This window comes from Mustela nigripes, chromosome 2, assembly GCF_022355385.1.
Source record: "Mustela nigripes isolate SB6536 chromosome 2, MUSNIG.SB6536, whole genome shotgun sequence".
Classification (NCBI taxonomy): Eukaryota; Metazoa; Chordata; class Mammalia; order Carnivora; family Mustelidae; genus Mustela; species Mustela nigripes.
In genome coordinates this window covers 128736486-128752716 of record NC_081558.1, presented here as the reverse complement: position 1 = coordinate 128752716, position 16231 = coordinate 128736486, and positions in this window count along the sequence as shown.

The window sequence follows — 16231 nt, the reverse complement described above, 5'->3', positions numbered from 1 at the left end:
AAAAAAAAAAAAAAAAGCAATTAAAAAAAGAAAACAAATAAAGAAAAAGTATAAAAAAGAAAATATATCATATATATTAGATAAACTAGTTAAAGAACGTTAAAAAAGAAAAGAGTAAAAATTAAAATGATTTAGCAGAAGAAGAGGAAAAAAAATTTAAAAAGAAAAAAAAATTAAATTAACTACAAGACTTAAGAATCATGGGGAGAAAGCCATGAGTTCCATGCTTTGCTTTCTCCTCCTCTGGAATTCCGCTGCTCTCCTTGGTATTGAAACTGCACTCCTTGGTAGGTGAACTTGGTCCTGGCTGGATTTCTTGTTTATCTTCTGGGGAAGGGGCCTGTTGTAGTGATTCTCAAGTGTCTTTGCCTCAAGCGGAATTGCACTGCCCTTACCAGGGGCTGGGCTGAGTAATCCGCTTGAGTTTGCTTTCGTGCACTTTTGTTCCCTGAGCGCTTTCCGTAGAGTTCCAGAGGATAGGAATGAAAATGGTGGCCTCCTGGTCTCCAGCCTGTAGGAGCCGAGAGCCCAGGGCCCACTCCTCAGTGCGCCCTCAGAAAACAGAGCTCAATTACTCCCCTCTCCATGGCCTCTGGCTGTGCTCCGAGCTCACCAAGCCTGAGACCAGTTCAAGGTCACCCCGAGCTGGGAGCTCACTCCTCGGCTCTGTCTCTGTAGCCAGCTTCCCCATTCTAATACTTGTAAGCTCTGTGACACTCAGACACCCCTGATCCTTCTGTGACCCTGCAGGAACTGAAACACGCAGACCCAGCATGGGCTTCACCCCGGTTTAGCCTCTGGAGTGATGTCCCTCAGAAGAACAGACTTTTAAAAGTCCTGATTTTGTGCTCTGTTGCTACCCTGCTTGCTGGGAACTGGCCCCTCCCCCCAGAGTCTATCTTCCCGTCACCTTGTATTCACGTCTCCACCAGTCCTACCTTTCAGAAAGTGGTTGATTTTCTGTTTCTAGAATTGCTGTTCTTCTCTTCGAACTGTTGTTGGATTTTTAGGTGTTTGCAATCTTTAGATAAGCTATCTAGCTGATTTCCTGCAGTCTGAAGTAGTCTCTGCCTGCTACTTCTCCTCTATCTTGACTCTTCCCCAAAGGTCCAGTTTTAAAACTGACTTTGATTCTAAATTCTCCTGCATCTCTCTCTTTTTTTTTTTTTTTTTTTTTTTTTTTTTTTTTAAATCAAAATGCCTTGTTCGTATTTGTGGAAAAGGGGGAAAGTTATACTGTTTCCCATAATTATCCAATTTCAGCTCTTCGTTCTTTTTTTTTTTAATTTCTTTTCAGCATAACTGAATTCATTGTTTATGCACCACACCCAGTGCTCCATGCAGTCTGTGCCCTCCATAATACCCACCACCTAGCTCCCCCAACCTCCCACCCCCTGCCCCTTCAAAACCCTCAGATTGTTTTTCAGAGTCCATAGTCTCTCATGGTTTGTCTCCTTTTTCAATTTCCCTCAACTCCCTTCTCCTCTCCATCTCCCTATGTCCTCCATGTTATTTGTTATGCTCCACAAATAAGCAATATGATAATTGACTCTCTCTGCTTGACTTATTTCACCCAGCATAATCTCTTCCAGTCCCATCCATGCTGCTACAAAAGTTGGGTATTCGTCCTTTCTGATGGAGGCATAATACTCCATAGTGTATATGGACCACATCTTCCTTATCCATTCATCTGTGGAAGGGAATCTTGGCTTTTTCCACAGTTTGGTGACTGTGGCCATTGCTGCTATGAACATTGGGGTGCAGATAGCCCTTCTTTTCACTACATCTGTATCTTTGGGGTAAATACCCAGTAGTGCAATTGCAGGGTCATAAGGAAGCTCCATTTTTAATTTCTTAAGCAATCTCCACACTGTTCTCCAAAGAGGATGAACCAGCATGCATTCCCACCAACAGTGCAAGAGAGTTCCCCATTCTCCACATCCTATCCAACACATGTTGTTTCCTGTCTTGCTAATTTTGGCCATTCTAACTGGTATAAGGTGGTATCTCAATGTGGTTTTAATTTGAATCTCCCTGATGGCTAGTGATGATAAACATTTTTTCATGTGTTTGATAGCCATTTGTATTTCTTCATTAGAGAAGTGTCTGATCATGTCTTCTGCCCATTTTTTGACATGATTATTTGTTTTGTGTGTGTTGAGTTTGAGAAGTTCTTTATAGATCCTGGATATCAGCCTTTTGTCTGTAATGTCATTTGCAAATATCTTCTCCCATTCTGTGGGGTGCCTCTTTGTTTTGTTGACTCTTTCCTTTGCTGTGCAGAAGCTTTATATCTTGATGAAGTCCCAAAAGTTCATTTTTTCTTTTGTTTCCTTTGCCTTTGGAGACATATCTTGAAAGGGGTTGCTGCGGCTGATATCGAAGAGATTACTGACTATGTTCTCCTCTATGATTCTGATGGATTCCTGTCTCACGTTGAGGTCTTTTATCCATCTCGAGTTTATCTATGTGCATGGTATAATAGAATGGTCAAGTTTCATTCTTCTACATATAGCTGTCCAAATTGCCAGTACCATTTATTGAAGATTTTTGAAGATTTTGTCTTTTTTCCACTGTATATTTTTTCCTGCTTTGTCAAGGATTATTTGACCATAGAGTTGAGGGTCCATATCTGGACTCTCTACTCTGTTCCACTGTTCTATGTGTCTGTTTTTTTTTTTTTTTTTTTTTTTTTTTTTTTTACCAGTACCATGCTGTCTTGATGATCACAGCTTTGTAGTAAAGCTTGAAATCAGGTAATGTGATGTCGCCAGTTTTGTTTTTCTTTTTCAACATCTCCAATTTGGGGACTCTTCTGATTCCATACAAATTTTAAGATTATTTGCTCTAGCTCTTTGAAAAATATTGGCGAAATTTTGATCAGAATGGCATCTAAATTGAAAAATCGAGAATACACCAGCTGTCTCTAGACCTTAAAGAACGAGAGAATCAACAACAAATTAAACCAGCTCCACACACAAGAAGGGAAATAATCAATATTAGAGCAGAGATCAATGAGATAGAATCTAGAGATACAGTAGAACATATCAATGAAACTAGAACCTGGTTTTTTGAAAGAATCAATAAGATTGATAAACCATTGGCCACACTAATCCAAAAGAAAAGAAAGAAAGCTCAAATTAATAAAATTATGAATGAAAAGGGAGAGATCACAACTAACACCAAGGAAATAGAAACAATCATCAGGAGTTATTATCAACAGTTATATGCCAATAAGTTAAGCAACCTAGAAGAAATGGATGCATTTCTGGAAAACTATAAACTCCCAAAATTAAACTGGGAAGAAATTGACAACCTGAATAGACCGATATCTAGTAACGAGATTGAAGCAATGATCAAAAACCTCCCCCAAAACAAGAGCCTAGGACATGATGGATTCCCTGGGGAATTCTACCAAACTTTCAAAGAAGAAATACCACCTATTCTGAAGCAGAAGGAAATTTTTCAAAAAATCGAAGCAGAAGGAAAATTTCCAGATTCTTTTTATGAAGCCAGCATTACCCTGATCCCCAAACCAGGCAAAGACCCCACCAAAAAGGAGAATTTCAGGCCAATATCACTGATTAACATGGATACTAAGATTCTCAAGAAGATCCTAGCAAATAGGATCCAACAGCACCTTAAAAAGATTATCCACCATGACCAGGTGGGATTCATCCCTGGGTTACAAGGATGGTTCAACATTCGCAAATCAATCAATGTGATAGAACAAATCAATAAGAGAAGAGAGAAGAACCACATGGTTCTCTCAACTGATGCAGAAAAAGCATTTGACAAAATCCAGCATCCGTTCCTGATTAAAACGCTTTAAAGTATAGGGATAGAGGGAACATTCCTGAACTTCATAAAATCTATCTATGAAAAACCGACAGCAAATATCATCCTCAATAGAAAAAGCTTGCAGCCTTCACTTTGAGATCAGTAACAGGACAAGGATGCCCACTCTCACCACTCTTGTTCAACATAGTATTAGAAGTCCTAGCAACAGCAATCAGACAACAAAGAGAAATAAAAGGTACCCAAATTGGCAATGAAGAAGTCAAACTCTCTCTCTTCGCAGATGACATGATTCTTTTTATGGAAAACCCAAAAGACTCCACCCCCCAAACTACTAGAACTCATACAGCAATTCAGCAACGTGGCAGGATACAAAGTCAATGTACAGAAATCAGTGGCTTTCTTATACACTAACAATGAAAATACAGAAAGGGAAGTTAGAGAATTGATTCAATTTACTATAGCACCAAGAACCATAAGATACCTGGGAATAAACCTAACCAAAGAGGTAAAGGATCTGTACTGGAGGAATTACAGAACAATCAGCTCCTTGTTCTTATCCACAATTGTCTTGATGAATGCCTGTCCTTTATACATCACACTTCATTTAATAAAAGGCTGAAGGTTTGGATATAGCATTGGGAATAAGGGCATATTCTATATACAGAAGGAATGTGTGGGAGTGGTAAGAATACATAACAATAACCAAAAATGCTTTGAGTTGAAACCACCTTGGGGAAATCTGCATTTCTTCTATCAATATCCAAAATGTAAGAAAAAAAGAAATGCTGATTTCCAGGTTAAAAACTATCCTGGGAAGGTTAAGGAAAAGTTGAAAGGCTTTGATGAAATAAGCACTCATATACATTTATGATGCTAATATATTGAGTTTGGAAAGTACTTTGTACATCCTTAAGCAGTAAAATTGGATTTGGTATTGCCAACTCTGAAAATATAATTTGAGAAAATGATCTTTAGATGTTTGTTTTCATCTTTTAATTTCTAAATTTATAATATCACACAAGGAAACTAACAGACCAACAGTCAAATAGATAAATTGTGGAATATGTATTTGAAGCAATTTGTATTTTAACAAATAAAAAAATCTTTATATTGAATATTTAATAACATCAAAATGTTTAATTTATCATGTTGTACCAATATGTTAGTATTTAAATTATTTTAGTTTATCAAAATATGCACACACAGTATGGCAGAAATACATAATTATGTTGTAATTTATGTTTGAGTGATATAGATCTTCTTTTCCAGAATTCTCTTGAAAAGTCTATGATATTTTCCTTTTTGTTTTTTATCCAGAAGAGAGGAATGAATACCAGAAAAGTGTGCTGAAATATAAGAAATAACAAATATTAAATATAATAAATAACAAAACAAAAAAATATGTAGTCCCCTATCTCTAACTTTCCTCTTACCATCAATGTCCCACTCCACAGAAATATAAGAAATAACAATATTAAATATAAGAAATATAAGAAATAACAAAACAAAAAAATATGTAGTCCCCTATCGCTGACTTTCCTCTTACCATCAATGTCCCACTCCACAGAGGCAATAATTTAACTGACATATATTTCTTCTGGTATTTTCCTAGATATTTCTACCAAAACTGTGCACAAATTGTTCCACTTCAGCCGTTTTAGATTGACTTCCAGTTACAGTGGATGAAAATGTTTATTTCCCTACATCACTCTGCCTACCTTCTAAACATAGTCTCCAAATAGTTCAATCACAATTTCTTGGCCTAGTGCTTGTATATTTTTTGTAAATGTTGTATAGTATATATCTTCATGAATACTTTCTTGCTGCAAATCCACCAAGTTTCTGTGATTAAATTCCCTTTGTTGTGCAACTTTCCACCATCCTTGACACTGATAATGCTCTTTTTGTGTGCTTAGTTTGCTTTAAATCCCCTATTAAGCTATCCCTGTCTAAAAGTATTGCAAATGTTATTATATCTAATTTTATTCATCCAAAGCTATTTAGGAAGTTTGTTCATTGTTTGCTGTTTCCAGAAGTCCTGGATCCCTACATGTGTTTTTTATAATTTAGAATGTTCTCCACAGGGTTGTTTGGCTGTAATCTGGCCTTCTCTTGCTTTTACTCTGGAAATCAACCTGCTAATTATTTTTTTCAATTTTAACTTCTACTCATTTATTTTTTTTTAACTTCAGCATTTAAATAATGTACTGTAAATATTGTGTGTGTGTGTGTGTGTGTGTGTATGTGTGTGTGCGTGCACATGCATATGTCTTGTGTTTTCTCTATTATTTAACATCCTGCTCTGGCTTCCCCATTCTTATAGAACTTCTTTGGAGTTTTATTCTGCTGATTGCATTTTCTCTGCTTCTTCTAAGTTCCTTTAATTCTCTTCATTTGGGCTCTTTGCCTTTCATATTGGAAAATATTTGCAAATGTCTGATGATCCTCTGTATGCATTATATTTGAATGAAACCCTTAAGAGTTGATTGGAATATATTTATGGAAGGCTCCTCTCAGCCAACCATCACCTGCCAGAGACTAGAGACACAATAGACCTGATTGTTTGTTTATATTACTAGGCCAAGTCAGTGTAATTGTTTCAAAATAAAGGTGAGCTTAAAAAAAAAAAAAGGGCAGGTGTTGGAGACTGACCAGGGAATTCTGTGATTGTTCCCACTCCTTTTTTTTTTCCAGAGAGATCAACTTTAGTAGTTGGCAGAATCTTCATCTAAAATTGAATTTGTGGTTTCAATTTCTAAAGCTGTGCAAATTTTTATTAATTAACTTTATTAATTATTAATTTTATTGATTTCTGAATTATCTATGGAATTTTGAATAGTTGGAAGCCCTCAGTTTTATTAATTTCTGGGTTTTCCTGTGGAATTTTGAATAGTTGGAAGCCCTCAGTTTTACATTCAGAATCGATCGTGGATTCAGAAAGGATTGTAGTCTTTTCTTTGGGGCAAGTAATCTCTAGATGAGTTGTTTTTTTTCCAAAGAGTTAAGCCATAATACTTTCCTGGGGTATAATTGCCTGACATCTAGAGTTCTGGAACTAAGTGGGGCACACTGACAGTGTGAGGGTATTTTCATTTGGAACATGATTCCAGTCCTTCTCTATAACAGGATTCCTGAGACTTCTGGCCTGGAGAAATGCTTGTTTCCTTTAGAATTGGATAGAATTGGTCTTTAGTTCCAAGTACTCTTTAAACAGATGCTCACATAATTCCTCTGTTTTTCAGCCCTTTCTTCTTTCCCCTGCCACACCCACCTTTTGTTTCGTGTCTTCCCAACTTCTGAGACCATGAAGAGCTAGTTACTTAACTTTTATTAATCTACTAGCTCAGGATATTTTCTCCCATGGGCCAACTTTACCCTCCTCATTTCTACAAATCATCTATTTCATTTTTTTTTTAATTCTTCAGAAGCAGAGTAAGGTAGGCTTAATTTTATCTCCTAGTCTCATTATAGTTGCCATTTGTGTTTCTTTTCCTCTCCTTTTAAGGTGACTTTTAAAAGAAAGTGTGGTATAATGCCTTTACCTCACTTAATACAGGAAAGTTGTATTGCTTTTAAGTTACTTGAAAAGCTTTAGAGAAATTGTTAGACTGAAAATATAAAGGAGAGGCTAAATGGGTGATGGGTTTTAAGGAGGGCACTTGTGATGAGCACAGGGTGTTATATGTAAATGATGAATCACTAAATTCTACTCCTGAAACCAATACTATACTATATGTTAACTAGAATTTAAATAAAAACTTGAAAAAGAAGAAAAAAAAAGATACAGAAGAGTTTAGGTCATTAGAATAATCAAAACTATTTCTTCCAGGAGTGGAGAATGGTAAGGAATAATGTCTCAGGTTGAAAGAATTGAGGAAAGGGGCCAAGAATGATGTTCAGCCTCATAAACAAACCAAATCTCAAAAGAAAACAAAAATAATAATAAGATTGGAGGGCAAGGTGATCTAAGATAATGAAAGTTTTTGCATTTGATTTTGACATTTTGATTAAAATTATAAAGATTTCAGGAAGACATTTCTGATCATTGAAGTGTGAAAGAAAAATATGTATGTATACATACATGCACACATAACCTTCATAGCCACACAGGCACACATTTTATATGTTTAAGATAAGGTAATGATGAGGGGCGCCTGGGTGGCTCAGTGGTTTAGGCTGCTGCCTTCGGCTCAGGTCATGATCTCAGGGTCCTGGGATCGAGCCCCGCATCGGGCTCCCTGCTCCGCAGGAAGCCTGCTTCCCTCTCTCTCTCTCTCTCTGCCTGCCTCTCTGCCTACTTGTGATCTCTGTCTTTCAAATAAATAAATAAAATCTTTAAAAAAAAAAAGATAAGGTAATGATGACAGGTCATTTCATATGTCAAGTTGATGAGAGCATTGTACCCAGTTTTTGGTCAAACACCAGTCTAGATATTTCTGTGATGGTTTTGTATTGTTTTGTTTTGTTTTTTGAGACATGATTAACATTTAACTCAATAGACTTTGAATTAAGCCCATTATTCCACATAGTGTGCATGGTCCTCATCTGATCAGTTGAAGGCCTTAGGAAAAAAGACCAAAGTCTTTAGAGGAAGGAGAAAATCTGCAAGCACACTGCCTTTGTACTCCAGCTGCAACAACAACTCTTCCCTGGGTCTTTGGCCTACCCTACAGATTTTGGATTTGCCAGTCTTCACAGTTGTGTGAGCCAAAATAAAATAAATCTTTCTCTTAATATATTAAGATTGGTTCTTAATATATTGATTGGTTCTGTTTCTCTGGGGATTCTTAACTAATACAGTAACCATTGTGCTGTTTATCAGAAACCTCAAAACTTTTTCACTATGCTAGGAAGTTAGGATCTTTAGAGAAATCAGTGCATGTTCAACTCCAGATCCAAATATGGTTCTAGCATAAGTTTTCAGAAATAGGAACTTCTCCATCTTTCTCTGTAGATACCTAAGCCCTGTGGACAGCACAGACTAACAAGGAGATACTAAGTGTAGTATCTCTGCATTGGCACACAGTGTCCAGCTGTCTCTTGCTTTTACAGCAGTCACCTTGTAGTAGTGTAACACATTTAATCAAAAGGGATGTTGGGGTGAGAGTGAAGTCAAAGCATGTTATGAGGTTGTCAGAAATAAGACAAATATCTGTCTACTACTCACTGACTGTTATGGGCTGCTCTCAGATGCTATAATTCATGAGTCCACTATGAAGGTGGTCCTGAAACTGAGCAATTAACTGAGATTGTTTGGAAACTATGCATAGCTTAGAAAAATATCCCCTTGGGATGCCAGGGTGGCTCAGTGGGTAGGTGCCTGTCTTTAGATCAGGTCATGATCCCAGGGTCCTGGGATTGAGTCCCACCTTGGGCTCCCTGGGAGCCTACATCTCCCTCTGCCTGCTTGCCTCTCTCTGTCTTCAAATAAGTAAATAAGTCTTAAAAAACAAAAAGAAAAATAAAAACATGCATTTTTATTCTTTCTCCTTCCTTCCTAGTTTTATATCCCTTTTATCCCTTGCTCTTGCCTTCTTGGGACCATACTACTCAATTACCAGCCAGCACATATACTTTTGCCTCACATCTATTTATTTTATATGGGACTCAGGCTAAGACAGAACCCCTGGGAAATGTCTGGGTAAACTCACAATTCTGTTCTTCAGTAAGAAATGAAGATGTATCTATGCTTCATCTGAGGTAAATACTATAAACGGTAATATGTGTAAATGTCATTTACAGCAGGTTGGTAGGGTCAGTGGAATATTATGACTTTAAGAAAAAAATGTGTAATTTATTATTAGGTAAATACCAATATAAGGGTGTTTTTGAAATATGACTTTTTAAACTGGAAGTATCAATAAATATGTGTATCTTGGACAATCCATCTTTAAAGGTAACAAAATACACAGGTATGAAAGAAGAGATCAATTTCAAAGGGTTTCTCCTGCATGTTTTTCTTATATTTTGATATTTGAGCTGAGAGTTAAATATAAAGATGGAATTCAAATTCCACAATCTCATCCTCCAGAAAAAAAAAAAAGCAGAATTCTATAGGTGTACATTGCTTTTATGGTCTATAGTGCTCATAACCATTTAATTTGTTATCACTTACTATACTAGAAAACAATTACATTTTCCAACATATTAGTGATAATTCCCAGAACAATACATTTATCCCTAGGAATCAAATAATTCCAATTTTAAAATCCATGCTTATGATAAGATTCATAAGTTTACTTACATTAACATACAAATACATAAAAAAATAAATTTTGGTTTTGGTGAATAAAGTCAGTTTCAGAATTAAATCTCTGATAATATATATTATGTGTACCAATACTAGCTCACATCTTTAGCTTTCTAATCTTACTATCTCCATCCCTGCATAATGCTTTACTGAATAATCTTAAGTCTTTTTATTTTTAAAAACTAAGTCTACTTTCTAGAACCACTTTTTTTTCCCCTGCCTTTAATGAAAACTGAACTTTCCCCATTTAGTCCCTCTATTCAACATAACTAAGTTCTATGTATATTAGCTAAAGTGTCTCAGTTTTAAAATGTACTTGCTGAGCAAACAGGCTATCAGTAAGTGTGCCCTCCTTCTGGGACTTAATCCACCTGGGTGGTGAGATTAAAAATAAATATATGAAATTGAAATATTTTAATAATTCAATATTTCAGTTTTAATTTCAATCTGTGAAATGTTTTATTCTAACATGATTATGTGTCTAAATTGAACCTACAACACAAAATATTATTCTATGGAATACATGTTTATTATGAAAAGGTCATTTTATATTACAAATAATTAGCAACAATTCTTCTAATTGCTCATTATCTTTTATATCATTCTTCTTCTTTCCCTTTATTATTTCTTCAAACCATGTACTTCATTAATAGAATCTTTTTTGTTTAATAAAGCAATTATTTCCAAAGATTTTCCTGAAAATATATTTAAAGAGAATGTGTTTTTTATTTATTTATTTATTTATTTGACAGGCAGAGATCACAGGTAGGCAGAGAGACAAGCAGAGAGAGAGGGGGAGGCAGGCTCCCTGGAGCCAGATGCGGGACTCAATCCCTGGACCCTGAGATCATGACCTGAGCCGAAGACAGAGGCTTTAACCCACTGAGCCACCCAGGTGCCCCTAAAGAGAATGTTTTTTGAGGTTACAGAAAGATAAATATGATACAAGATGTAAAAAGGAAAAATGCATAGAGATGTAACTGTACACATAAAGGTGTTGATAATTTAGTTTATGATTAGATAAACATTCCAAATTATAAGGAATGTCAGCTCCAAATCCTAGGGATTATTTATATCATGTTAGTTTGTATCTTATAATAAAATACTCTATTAATTTACCCTTCCTTATTTTTTTCTGATCACTGATCACTGTTTTATAATATATTGTATTTCACCTCTTTAATTATTACTTGCTTTCCCAGTTCTTCCTGAGTTCCATAAAAGGAATTAGTCTTTATTCTCCAGTGTATCACCTATCCCTTCAATAAAGTCTAGCACTTAGTCAGCATTTGATGTTTGATGGATGAATATTACAAAATTGGAAAAATGGGGAAATATTAAAACAGTTTAATTATTAAAAACTCAAAACTTCTGAAAGTTATTATATCAGACATTAGTAAATTTTGAGTGGAAATCATATATTGACTCAACTTTTTTTCAAACATTTGAAATCTGAAAATATATCATATTCATTATGTTACAACTACTAGAGGAAAAAGAAAGACACGTGCTGGGTTCACAGAATTAAATTATATTCATAAATGAAATCAGAATGAATTTTATTAATGTAAATCAAGCATGGTTATATCACTAAGGATAGGAAGATCACATTCCTACACTCTCTAGCAGCTACCTGCTCTGTGTACTAAAGTTATAATGTATGACCTCTTGAGTCTTAGCTTCTTTCTGAATTAGATTGAAACTCCCATTTTACCAAACATGGGATCAGGAAACAATAATATTCAGATGTGATAATATGTTAGAAAGATAGGAAAGGCTACACAAAATATATTTGAAATTTTTCATCTTAAAATAAACTGAAAAGTGTTTTCAAATATGTGAAAATAGAATTTGAAATCACTTTGAAATTTCAAGTATAGTAAGAGATAATACCAGTAGACCTGAGGTAGGAGAGGACTGAAAACATTTGCCTTTAATGGCAACTCTTTACAGTATTATTTTGCAGCCGGACTTGGTACTGTCTATCCAGTTTCTCCTTAACTTCATTAGAGAAATTAGAGAGCCTCTTTTTCAATTAAGGCACAATAGATATTAAAAAAAAAACTAAAACTAAAAGGGACATATAAAACAATGTTGTTCATAGTAAGATTTTTTTTTAGAATATTTCTACTTACTGACAGTTTAATCATTTGTCAAATCATCTGTTTAGAATGATTTTGTAAGTGATGCTTATGCCCATTGTTCTTTAGATTTATGGTTCTTTAGAATTATGATGTAAATACACTCCAGTTTTGTTTTGTTTTGTTTGGAATTCTGCAAAACAATGAAACTGACATAGACAAGTTTCCCAAATAATTTTTCTTTTTCCTCTTCTTCTGTTATATGTCTTATAAGATTATATTGATTATAAGTCATCTTATAAAATTATATTGACTTAATATCAATATAACACATACATATAAAACATATACCATTCATTTTCTTATAACATGTGTGATGCGGTTAGGCAAGGTCTTGCTTATATTCTAGATCCAGGATTTCTATGATTCTCCAAATCTGTACCTAAAGCTTTCCAAACACCTAGTCAAACTAAAAAATATGTAAACCACTGTGACTCTTTAAAAGTAACTCTTTTCATTATTTTTATTCGTTTATTTATCTAAAACATACTCACAGGTAATTATGAGTTCAGGCATTGTTCTAAACAAATTGTGTTAGTTAAGATACATAATAAGTCTTTTTTTCTGCTTTATTAAAATGTAAGTGGCATATAATATTGTATAAATTTAAGGTGTACAAACTGTTGATTTGAGATACATATATATATATAGTATATATACATATATCATAATTTATTTTATATATATAATTATATATTATATAATAATAACCACTATAGTATTAACTAACATTTGCATCACATCATATAATTACCAGTGCATAAATGTTAGCTATTAGCCTGTCCATGTTGCTACAAAAGTTGGGTATTCGTCCTTTCTGATGGAGGCATAATACTCCATAGTGTATATGGACCACATCTTCCTTATTCATTCATCCATTGAAGGGCATCTTGGTTCTTTCCACAGTCTGGCGACCATGGCCATTGTTGCTATAAACATTGGGGTACAGATGGCCCTTCTTTTGACTACATCTGTATTGTTGGGGTAAATACCCAGTAGTGCAATTGCAGGGTCATAGGAAGGCTCTATTTTTAAATTTTTGAGGAATCTTCACACTGTTCTCCAAAGAGGCTGCACCAACTTGCATTCCCACCAACAGTGTAAGAGGGTTCCCCTTTTTCCACATCCCCTCCAACATATGTTGTTTCCTGTCTTGCTAATTTTGGCCATTCTAACTGGTATAAAGTGGTATCTCAATATGGTTTTATTTGAATCTTTTTGTTGTTGTTGTTCTGAGGAGTCATACTTCATCTGAGAGACATGAGCATACAGTGTTCCAAATACCCCAAAAAGAGAAATGTTATAGCAATTAATGTATCAAAATTTCATCGCCTTAGGTCTGGAGCTGAGATGGTGGAAGAATATCAGACTGAAATGACATCAGGTCTCAGGAGTTCAGCTAGATAGTTATCAAACCATTCTGAATACCTACAAGTTCAACAGGAGATAGAAGAGAACAGAAATTCTAGGAACAGAAAATTGACCACTTTCTGAAAGGTAGGACCTGCAGAGAAGGGAATCCAAAGCAACAGGAAGATAGACCACAGGATCATGGCCAGCTTCTGGCAAGTGGTGGAGCAGCAGAGCACAAAATCAGAACTTTTAGAAGTCTGGTTGACTGAGGGACATTGCTTCAGAGGCTAGTGGGGTTGGGGTCCTCACAGGGACAGCATGGTCTCAGGTCCCGCAGGGTCACAGAAAGATCAGGGTTGTCTGAGTGTGGCAGAGCTCTCAGGTGTTGGAGGAGGGAAGCCAACTACAGAGACAGAACTGAGGAGTGAGCTTTCAGATTGGAGTTATCTTAAACTATGATCCAAGGCACAGTCAAGCCACTGATCTTCAAGCAGGGACCCCACAAGGGACAGATCTGGAGAGACCCCCTCCTTCCTCCTTGAGGAGGAGAGGCACAGGAATGTACATCAGGAATCTGCTGGGTTTGGAGACTCCAAATGGGGCTGTGTACCAGAGATAGAAACCATTGGTCACAGGCCAGGTGAGCACAGAGCAGGGCCAGAGACCAGGGAGACAGGAGTGATTGACTGCTTTTCTCTGAGGGCACAATGAAAAGTGGGACCTGGAGCTCTTGGCTCCTCTGGGCCAGAGATTGGGAGGCTGCCATTTTCATTCCTGTCCTCCAGAGCTCTACATAAAGTGTTCAGGGAACAAAAGCTATTGAGAGTGAACATAAGCAGATTACTTATCCTGGCCCCTGGCAAGAGCAGTGCGATTCCACCTCTGGCAAAGACATTTGAGACTTACTGCAAGAGGCCACACCCCCAGAAGACAAGCAAGAACATCCAGCCAAGACCAAGCTCACCATTCAAGAAGAACAGCAGAACTCTAGAGCTAGGGGAAAGCAATGCATAGAATTCATGGATTTTCCCATGATCCTTTACTCTTGCAAAGTTCATTTTTTTTTAAATTTTTTTCTTTTATTTTTTTTAACTTTTCCCCTTTCCTCTTTGAAGGTTTTTTAAATAGTTTATATTAATAATACCGTTCTAAAAAAAATTCTTTTAAATGTTCATAGTTATAGTCATATTTTATCCCGTCATTGAATTTAACCTTATTTTTTGTATACTTATAAATTTTTTTTCCCTTAAAATTTTGGGATACAATTTCTTCTAATAGGTCAAAATATACTCTAAATCTATCACATGGCTTTGTTCTAGTCTCCAGCCTCAGCACATTCTCTCCTCTTTTTTTTTTTCTTTTTCCAACCAAATTACCTTATCAATTACTTTCTTAAAAATTTTTTTTTTAATTTTCATCTTAACAGTCATATCCCATGCCTTCATCATGTTTATCCTTAGTTTTGTATATATATGTAAGTTTTTCCTTCTTTAAAATTTTGGGAGGTAGTTTTTTCTAAAAGAACAGAATACACCCAAAACCAAGTGGGTGGCTCTGGTCTATTCACTAGTCTAATATTATGTGTATATACACATATTAGACTTTTATATTATATATATATAATGTATATATAAATATATATAATATATATAATTATATATATTATAATATTAGACTTATATTTTATATAAAGTATAATAAAGTATATTATCCTTTTACATTATATACATATATATTTATATTATATACATATATGTGTATATAATATATATATACATTATATATTATAACATTATATTATATATCATATAAATATGATACATATAATATATAATATTAGACTTTTTATTATATATATAATATATATTATATATTGATATTATATATTGTATATTATATACATTATATATGTTTTTATATATACATTATATATATAATATAAAAGTCTAATATGTGTATATACACATATATTACACTAGTGAATAGACTGGCTCTGGGGGTCTATAACTCCCCCCTTTGTCCTCTCCCCAGTTTTGGGTCTCTTCCAATTTGGTTAACATACATTTTTCTGGGGTCTTTGCCACAATTTTAGTATTTTATTCTTTCATTCATACATTCTTATCTGGATAAAATGACAAGGAGGAAAAATTCACCATAAAAAAAAAAAAGAACAAGAGACAGTACCAATGGCTAGGGACATTATCAATACAGACATTGGCAATATGTCAGAACTAGAGTTCAGAATGAGGATTCTCAGAGTGCTAGCTGGGCTCAAAAAAGGCATGGAAAATATTGGAGAAACCCGTTTGGAGAACTAAAATCCTTTTCTGGAGAAATAAAAGAACTAAAATCTATCTAAGTTGAAATAAAAAAAGCTATTAACCTTTTGTCTGTACTGTCCTTTGCAAATATCTTCTCTCATTCCGTGGGTTGCCTCTTGTTGAAAAACACAACAAGAGTTTTTTGTTTGTTTTCTTGACTGTTTTCTTGACTGTTTCCTTTGCGATGCAGAAGCTTTTGATTTTGATAAAGTCCCAGAAGTTTATTTTCGCTTTTGTTTCCTTTGCCTTTGGAGACATATCTTGAAAGAAGTAGCTGTGGCTGATATCGAAGAGATTACTGCCTATGTTCTCCTCTAGGATTCTGATGGATTCCTGTCTCACATTGAGGTCTTTTACCCATTTTG